The sequence below is a fragment of the Triticum urartu genome, chromosome 3A, assembly GCF_056163025.1.
Source record: "Triticum urartu cultivar PI428250 chromosome 3A, HENAU_Tu73, whole genome shotgun sequence".
Classification (NCBI taxonomy): domain Eukaryota; kingdom Viridiplantae; phylum Streptophyta; class Magnoliopsida; order Poales; family Poaceae; genus Triticum; species Triticum urartu.
Genome location: NC_141875.1, coordinates 282,492,372 through 282,502,794, shown reverse-complemented (window position 1 = coordinate 282,502,794; position 10,423 = coordinate 282,492,372).

Sequence of the window (10,423 nt, the reverse complement as noted above, 5' to 3'; positions counted from 1 at the left end):
TGGGATAGTTCCAGAGGAAGCAACATTGACTTTCTTGAATTCACGGCGGCAACTTGCATCAAATGCACATGTATTCGAGGAAGTCACTTCTTTCATCCGAACATATGCTTCATGGACGGGACATGAAGATAATGCTTATAAAAGTTTCCAACATTACCTAGATGTTCGACATGAATCATGGACAAGATAAGGATGTCGTCGATGGGCTCAACAACAATTCATCCAGGTTCCCATGAAGATGGAATTCCATGACTATGTGAACAAGGTGGTAGCATTGGTCGGACCAAAGGATGTAATGGTGTATGCCCGAGGAATCAACCTCGAGTAAGACAACATTACAAACATCGTTGGTTCTGATTTGATTTGAGGATATCCCACACTCAAATAAAAGTTTGGACAAGACAATAGATCCAACAACTGAACACGAGGACCAATCGATGAAGATATCATCTTTCTTCAACACACACACAAGCATACAAAAGATATCCCTTAACACGAACTAAGTCAGCTTTTATCTTCCAACTCTCCAAGTTGTTGTTTAGCTTAACCAATTAGCTCAGGGGTATCCAACACAGATTCTTGGAGAAGGGGTGGTTACAAGAAACCAACTTGATCACGAACCCAACATAGCGGTCAGGTGACAACCTGGTAAAACTTCCTAGAAGACATTCGGAAAATCATGAACCACCGATATGTTACTAAGCTCGAGAACAATCTTTTTTTCAAGGCAAGACAATATGATCAAAAAAACAAGGGATTGACACAATCCTAACTCGTTGACCGAAGAGTGCACCAGGAAAAATGGACTAGGTAACACGATCAATCCCAGGATGATGATTGAATAACCAACACGCTAAGAATGATATTGTTGTCCATTAACTACCAAGCAACATGGTTGCTAGGAGTATTGATTTCACACATCACAATTCACTTGTCAGTATTCCGGTTACAATAACACGGAGACCGAGGAATGAACGATGATGGCGAGAAGTATCACTTCAACAAGAATTCATAAGGGTTGGTGCAATCCTCATGAGATTCCTGACATAAAGAGGGCAACACTCCAAGGTAGAGCAGAATCAAAGGCTGGGTTGGCATTTGATTTGCGGATTACAACTGCTTTGACCCAATCATGGAGATGGATAAGGTAGTGGAGTTTGTTTCTCCTAGTCATTCCGAAATAGAATGGCTTGACGGATCACATGAATAACAGGCATCGATAACACCAATGCACAACTACTCTTGACCAACAATTGACAGATGAAGGTCAGGTAACAGCTAAAGAGGGACAACTCAAAGGAACATATAACTTTCTGAGTTGTGAATGCATAGATTAGTATGTTGAACGAGTTCAACATATTTCTTCCGGATAACCCATGCTGAGAGGTAGGACTGGCAGAGTCACAATTATGAATGGAGAACTCCTCAAGGGCACTTTGGTTGTGATCTTTTGGTTCAAAAGAACTTCTGCCATAAGCAGTTCATGGTATTTGGAAGAAGGAAATACCACGGACCTCGAGGACTATCACAAAGGTTACTAATATCCTAAAGGAACGAGCAAAATTATCAACATGAAGTAAGTAGGGTGAATCTCGGGATCAGAAACCCAGGAGTAGAATACCTACTACTAAGTAGCATCACGGGATGCTCTCGAGAATGGTAGCCAGAATCATCACACTGGGAATATAAAGCATGGCTAGATTATGGGTGGTTTCCTAAGACACCTAGGGTCATAATAGTAGCTCCAACATATACGCCGAGGCAACGGAGTACCTCACAGACCATGTAGTGTGCTTAATCTGACCCAAAAGGACATCGGGGACAGAAAGAAAGGATTTGCAATTGCATCAGACTATGTAGAGACCTGGGATGACTCGGACAGCATAACGGCTATAAATGCTCAAAAAGATTTGAAACATTCTGCAAAATGGTGGCATAACCACTCAATATCACAATATCAAGGTTCTGAGGCCGGCTATGAACATATGGAGGTAGTAGGAACTGAACTGAGGCTTGAACTCAACAATCCTAGGCAACTACGGTTTAGTAACACGTCATCCTGAGAGATAGAAGAAAAGCCTAGTTCTTAACCCCATAGAAAGATAAGATGACTCAGATCAGAAGGTCATGAGGATAAGGAGTAAAAAGAGCCTTACGTTCCCTTCCACAATAAATTCCCTTATATAACTAAAGCATTTCTAGACTCAACTTCGACCAGTTTGGCTTGGTAAACCTACAGGCAGTCAGGCTCTGATACCAAAGCTGTCAGGACCCCGATCCTAAGTCACACCGATCTAGCATGTAACACATCATATCACCTTGCGGCCTCACGCACGGTATTCCACGGGTGCCACCTTAACTGGCCCAGGACCGGTTGCGCCTTTTGGCTCACGTATATGATAGTGTCGCTAGCATCCATATGACAAAGAACCCGGGCCGACATGGCTAGTCGTGAACCCAAAGCGGCACCAACCCATGGGGACAGGCATACATGAATCAACCTCGAGCATGTCGGTCAACAGCGTGTGAATCCGGGCTATAGCACTGGGCTAACAGGACTCCGGTAACCCGGGCTGTAGCAGGCTAGGCAGGACACCGGATGTCACAGCGTGACATTTCCCTGAAGGGACAGACACAGGAACGAAGTGAAACACATGTCGGCCAGTCAAGTGTCCTGAGCAGTAGTGCTGGGCTAGCAGGACTCCGGTGAACCGGGCTGTAGCGGACTACTATGGCTCAAGGAGGCACTAGACTACATTTCCCCATAAGGGAGGCTGCCAAGGATAAACAACTAGATTTTCGGATCCCACGCATAGCAAGCATTTCAATCATACACACAATATGCTCGATATGTGTAAATACAACATGGCATCACAACATAACTCTACGACTCCAATATTTATTCATTAGGCTCCGAGGAGGGAGATATTACAAACATGGGTCTCATGACCCAACATTCAGAGCATACAAGCAACAAGCACATGCGGAAGCTTAACATGTCTGAGTACAGACAACTACAAATGAAAAAGGCTTGAGAAGCCTGACTATCTACCAGATCCTGCCGAGGGCACAAGATCGTAGCTGAGGTATCAAGCTAAACGTCGAAGTCCACACGGAACTACTAGCGAGACTGACGTCTCTCTGCAAAACATAAAACAGGCAAACGTGAGTACAAATGTACCCAGCAAGACTTACATTAGAACTATCTACATATGCATCGGTATCAACAAAGGGGGTGGTGGATTTTAACTGCAGCAAGCCAGCTTTGACTCAGTGGCTATCCTGAACTACGACTGCAAGTAAATCTTTGAGTTGGCGCACACGAGTCCACAAATTCGCCATACCAATACACCACTATGGATCCGCTCCCGTCTCCCTGCGAGAACGCCATCCATAGCACTCATGCTTATCTTGCGAGTTTTCGAGTATCCACTTTCACTTGTCTATGAACTATGCAAGGGGTCCAAGTTTCCATATCCGAGGAATCCGGCTATTCGAATAGATAATGATAACCCTGCAGGGGTGTACTTCTTCACACACGCTCTCGCCACTTATCGCCCTGTACACGTCATGTACCTCGGCAACCTTAAAGAGGAAGCCGGGCGAGGGAGTCGGCCACAACCTGACTAACCAACAAGTCTCTAGTCCAGGTTTATCGCCTATTCGGGTTCCATCCGCAAGGAGATCCGGTCGGGGTGTCGCTCACGGCCCCAAACGATGTGAGCAGGGTTCCCAAGCCCACCATCCGGGTGCCACTTGGTACACCGTGCCACGGTGCGTAGTCTGTCCCCCATTTGGTAGACTACTAACACTACCTACAAACACCAGAAACTAGTTGCAACTCCTGGACAAAGGTCGAGTTGATTAATAAGCCGAGAGGGGCCGAGTTACCGAAACCCAATGTGTGGTAGTAACTATTCATGGATCACAAACACAGGACTCAGTTCCTGAGGACGGCTGCAATGAGACAACCCACCATGTACTCCTACATGGCCTCTCACCGCTACCTTTACCAAATCGTGTTCACACACTTAGCTCTCAACGGCTGGACATGTTCACCACGTTCCAATTCATTCCCGATGAATCAGACCAGACTCAACTCTAAGCAGTAGCAGGCATGACAAACAAACATTAATGAGTAGGCACATTAGGGCTCAAACAACTCGTACTCATGCTAGTGGGTTTCATCTATTTACTGTGGCAATGACAGGTCATGCAGAGGAAAGGGTTCAACTACCGCATCATGTAACAGTTGAATCGGTGTTGCCCTAATGCAGTAAAAGAGAGCAGGAGCGAGAGAGTGGGATTGTATTGGAATGAACAAGGGGTTTTGCTTGCCTGGCGCTTCTGAAGATAGTATATTTCTTCATCGGTGTCATCGATCACGTCGTCGGAAACATCGTCTACTAAGAGGGAACAACCACCGGCAAACACAAAAGGAACCATAATCAATGTAATGCACATTCATATGAATGATATGTCATATTAAAGTACTGAATTGACCTAGTGCAACAGTTAGTCATATTCATTGAAGTGGAATTCAAACCTATAGCAAATTCCAACTCCAAAACTAATTACCATTTATTCCATAGTCATGAATTGTCCTATTCAGTGAGGTTAACTTGTTCAAACATGCATGAAAGTGCCATATTCAGATTCCTTGGATTTTTCTGATCATTTTTCATATATAATTTATCTTATTTGGAGTTACGGTTGAATTTCTATGATTTTTAGAAGTTTTGGGTATTTTCTGAAAATAATAAATCATTTAAGAATTATTTAAATTCCAGAAAGGAATTATTGCGTCAGCATGACCTCACAGTGATGTCAGCAGGTCAACGGCTCGGTCCAGGTCAAACCTGACGTGTGGGGCCCGTTGGACAGTCACACAGTTAGTTAATTAACTAACTCAGATTAGTTAAGTGCTAAGCTAGTTTAGTTAGCAGGCTGGGGCCCACATGTCAGTGAGTGAGGGGGTTAATTAGCGGGGTCATCAGCGGCTAATGATGTGCCACGTCACCAGCCACCGGAGTTGAACTCCGACGACCTCACAGTGCGGCGGTGGCTCGCCAGAATCGCGCTATGGGCATCGGTTGGACGTGCCGAGGGCACCGGGCGATAGCCCTTGCTCCCACGCATCTAGCGGAGGCAGCGGCAGGTCACGGGGTCACCGGAGTCAATGCCGGCGATGAGCCGAGCGGCGGCCGGAGCTACGGCGTAATCGGGTTGGAGCTAGGAGGCACGTGGGGAGAAGCTGGTGCTGGCTACGGGCTCCTGGAGACGCGTTGAGCGTGATGGTGTGCTCGGCTTCGAGCTACAACGGCTCCAGCCACGGCAGCGATGAAGCACGGCGGCGGCGAGCTTCGGACGTGGTTGTCAGTGGGCTAGAAGAGGAAATCGACAGAGGAGAGAGGGGGTTTGGAAGCAGGAGCTCACAGTGAGTCGAACGGGAGGGTCAGCGAGCTCGGGGAGGCACCGGAGGTAGCTAATCGACAGCGATGATCTTCGGTGGCCGACGAGGGGAACGGCGGTGCAGGCGGCATCCAGGGGCTTCCGGCATCAGGCGGCTCGGTGAGGAGGAGGAGAGGGACTCGGCGGAGCTCATGGGCAGCTCCAGGGGATGAGGGAGAGGCGATGGCCGCGGTGATGCTCATCGGCAGCGGCGGGCGCGTTCGGTGGGGAGAACAGAGGAGGGGGAGGCGTTCGGGGAGAGAGGGAGAGAGAGGGCGAGGGGGGTCAGCGGGTTGCAGACGGCCACGGGGTGGCGATCCCCAGCATCGTGCTGGCCAGGGAGGGCCAGGCAGGCAGCTGCGTGCCGGCCCGCGCGGGCGCTGTGCTCGGCCTCGCCTCTGCCAGTAGGCAGAGGTTGAAGACAGGTATGCCCCTGGTGGGCTGGGCCGAAACTTCTTTTTTTATTTGTTTCTGTTTTCTATTTTTCTGTTGTTTGTTTTGATTTGATCTAAATACCAAATCAATTTGAAACTTCATGAAAATAATTATCTGAGCTAAGTGGTCTCATCCAAAGCCACACAACAATTTTCAGAATTATAGAACATATATTTCTTATATAATAAATATATATCCAATTCAAATAGTTATTGAATTAATTTCAAATTCCCAAAATAAATATTTCTGAAACTCCAAAAATATTGGTTTGAATTTTACCTCTTGCCAATATTTTTACAGAATAACAGGAACATTTTATTGGGTTTATTTGAAGCAATTTTTAAATGTTGATCATTCTTTTTGAAATGATTTCTGAGGCTTTCAGCTTTCCCCAATTCAACTTTCAAAAATTTAAACATGATGCAAACAAGATGCAAACACTAGGCAGCACCAGAAGCTAGGGATGTGACACAGACGTCTTTGTGCGTCGTGTCGAAGAGCTCGCTTAGAGTCTGGTGCCGGGCCGGGTCGAAATCCCATAAGTTGAAATCCCGTTGTTCACACGGGAGGATCCGGCGGAAGAGCATGACGTGGACTATGTTGACAAGCTTAAGTTTCTTGCTTGTCATGCTCCGGATACACTTCTGGAGTCCGTCCAGCTCCACCCATGAACCCCAGGACAGGCCCTTCTCCTTCCAGGAAGTGAGTCGCGTGGTGATTCCAGATCGAAACTCGGGGGGCCGCCACCCAGTTGGTGTTGCGCGGCTCGGTGATGTAGAACCACCCTGATTGCCACCCCCTTACGGTCTCCAAGAAGGGGCCCTCGAGCCATGCAACGTTGGGCATTGTGCCCACCATGGCTCCACCGCATTCCGCTTGTTGGCCGCCTACAATCTTCGGCTTGATATTGAAGGTCTTAAGCCATAGGCCGAAGTGGGGCTGGATGCCGAGGAAAGCCTCACACACGATGATGAACGCCGAGATGTTGAGGATGAAATTCGGGGCCAGATCATGAAAGTCCAGCCCGTACTAGAACATGAGGCCGTGGACGAATGGATGGAGGGGAAGCCCCAATCCACGGACGAAGTGGGGGAGGAAAACCACCCTTTCGTGAGGTTCCGGGGTAGGAACGACCTGCCCCGCGGCTGGCAGCCGGTGCGCGATGTCCGCGGCTAAGTATCCGGCTCCACGTAACTTTTTGATGTGCCCCTCCATGACGGAGGAGGCCATCCACTTGCCTCCTGCTCCGGACATGTTTGGAGAGAGTTTAGGAGGAGGATGCGAACTTGGGCGCTGGAGCTCGAGTGCGCGAGAATGGATGAGTAAGGAGGAAGAAGGCGTGGGTAGAAAAAGGTGAGATCTTATCCCTTTATAAGGGCGGAATAAACTATGCGCCCCCACTAGCCTGGTAAAACTCGCTTATCCCCCAAGCGCCGTAATTGATGGCGCGGTTGGGTTACCCACGTCCGTATTGATGAGAATCCCGTAATAAGGGGAACACGATCTCTGCTTTGACAAGACGTGTCAAGAATCCGCCTCGCGTTATATGCAGGGCTGGTTAAAGAAAAATGGTTCGAATAATTACCGGGCCATGACATGATGTCATGCTGCCAAAACGTGTCAGCAGATTAGATTTGTGGAAATGTTATTCTCTCTACAGTGGTATGTGGAACTTATTTTACAGGGTCGGACACTATCCTTGTATTCAAACTCTTCCGTGGTGTATTCGGAGGAGGAACCCGCCTTGCAATGCCGAAGACAACACTGCACGTCGGACTCGTCGTCATTGAAGTCTGGTTCAGGGGCTACTGAGGGAGTCCTGGATTAGGGGGTCTCTGGAGATCCGGACTATATCCTTTGGCCGGACTGTTGGACTATGAAGATACGACATTGAAGACTTCGTCCCGTGTCCAGATGGGTCTCTACTTGGCGTCAAAGGCAAGCTAGGCAATACGGATATGTATACCTCCTCCTTTGTAACCGACCTTGTGTAACCCTAGCCCCTTCCGGTGTCTATATAAACCGGAGGGTTTTAGTCCGTAGGAGAACATACAATCATACCATAGGCTAGCTTCTAGGGTTTAGCCTCTCCAATCTCATGGTAGATCAACTCTTGTAATACCCATATTATCAAGTATAATCAAGCAGGACGTAGGGTTTTACCTCAATCTAGAGGGCCCGAACCTGGGTAAAATATCATGTCCCCTGCCTCCTGTTACCATCCGCCTTAGACGCATAGTTCGGGACCCCCTACCCGAGATCCGCCGGTTTTGACACCGACAGACCCCCTCGCTCACACCTTGCAAAGCTTGACCGTCGAGACACTGCTAATGTTGTTCTCCTCCAGTAGCTCTGGCCCTCGTGTTGGACGCGGTGGAAGTGGTAACGGTGCCACCTGCTCCAACCACGCCCCCAGCGGCGTCCATGCCCTCGTGAGCTCCCGTGTTTCGCGTGGCATTGGAGGCCGCGGGCGGAATAGCCTTCGAGGTGGATGGATGGGCTGAGGTGCTGTATTTCTTCTTGGGCACCATGGTCGATGGCGCCGTCAAGGATGAAAATGTCGACGAAGATGACGCGCGGTGTAGACTTTCAGGTTCGCACAAGTGCTCCCCCTACCTTGCGCGCCAAAGATGTCGCGGGATTTCCGCGGCCACCTATGGGACCGGGTGGCCCCTTGCTGGTTCAGCTGGGGGACGGTGCGTTGCAGAAAGAGCAGAGCAGCGTACGGCCCTGCAACAGAGAGCACACAAGCAATTTACCCAGGTTCGGGCCGCCGTGAGGCGTAAGACCCTACTCCTGCTGTAACGCCCACAATGCGGCTATATCTCCCACGTGTCGAGGCATGACTTAGTGTTGGGGAACGTAGTAATTTCAAAATTTTCCTACACACACTCAAGATCATGGTGATGCATAGCGACAAGAGGGGAGAGTGTTGTCCATGTACCCTCGTAGACCGAAATCAGAAGCGTTAGCACAACGTGGTTGATGTAGTCGTACGTCTTCACGATCCGACCGATCAAGTACCAAACAAATGGCACCTCCGAGTTCAGCACACGTTCATCCCATGACGTCCCTCGAACTTCGATCCAGCTGAGTGTTGAGGGAGAGTTTCGTCAGCACAACGGCGTGGTGACGATGATGATGTTCTACCGACGCAGGGCTTTGCCTAAGCACCGCTACAGTATTATCGAGGTGGACTATGGTGGAGGGGGGCACCGCACATGGCTAAAAGATCAAACGATCAATTGTTGTGTCTCCAGGGTGCCCCCCTACCCCCGTATATCTCTCCCTAATAATAAGGCACGGATTGAGTCTCCGGGTTCACTGTCGTGGCATTTTTGCAGAAAGGTCCCTGTGCTTTTTAGTATTTGACCCGTAGGTCGTGGATAAGTGAAAAACGATTCATCCATGCCGTCTTCCTTTCGACCCGTGCCGCACAAGGATGGATAAGGTGAGCGCTCTGAGCTACGGAGCAGTGGAAAAAAGGCTTCCTCTTATCTAGCAAGCGAGGTCGAGGCTGGCCGCGATTATCTGGCGAGCAAGGTCGAGGCTGGCTGCGATGCAGACGATGCCGGGCGCGGAGGCGGCTATCTCCGGCCAGATCCGGTTGAGGAGGCGCGGCAGGGGCTGGATCCTGTGCCGGCGACGGCATGGATGCGATCTATGAGGCGCATGAGGATGTCTAATGGTGGGGCTTCAATTCCAAGTTCATCGCGCCGGCGTTCCTCGCCGGTACCTAGCGAGATGGCTAGCTCCGGCGAAGTCTCTCCATCGATATGGTGGCTCTGTACGGGCGTGGAGGCGGCTATCTCCGGCCAGATCCGGTCGAGGAGGCGCGACAGGGGCCGGATCCTATTCCGGCGACGGTGTGGATGTGATCTACGAGGCGCATGAGGAGGTCCAATGGTGGGGCTTCAATTCCAAGTTCATCGCGCCGACGTTCCTCACCGGTATCGAGCAAGATGGCTAGCTCCGGCGAAGTCTCTCCATCGATATGGTGGCTCTGTACCTGTGAGAGAGACATAGGTGAGGGGAGAGGCAGGGAGGAGAGGGTCTGAGGAGCCACAGGGAAGTCTTGGTGGTGCCCGCCTCCTACAGCAGCACTGGTGAGTGCGTCCAAAGAGAGAGAGATGAGAGAGAGAGCCAGGAGGAAGAAGGAAAGGAAGGAGACTTCAGGAAGGGGTGGCGGGATCCTGCGGTGCTGGGTTCGAGCTCCGTTGGTGGTGCTACTGCTGCTGTTGGACAATGGCCGATGGGACTTGGTAAGAGAAAAACATGGACTTGGTAAGTCCTTCTCCCTTCTTTGATTAATATTGGGATTCCATTGCTATTTGATGGAGAGCAGCCACCAAAAATTCCTCTCTTGAGCAACGCTCCCTCCCTCTCGAATCTGATTCATCACAAGAATATCAACAGGCAACATCCTACCTCCAGAATGTTTGGGGCCCCTAGGTATTTGACTGAATAGCACGGGCTCGCGTGTGTATGTCACCATGACAGTACTGCACTTCAAGATTTCATAAGTTTAATCTTTAGT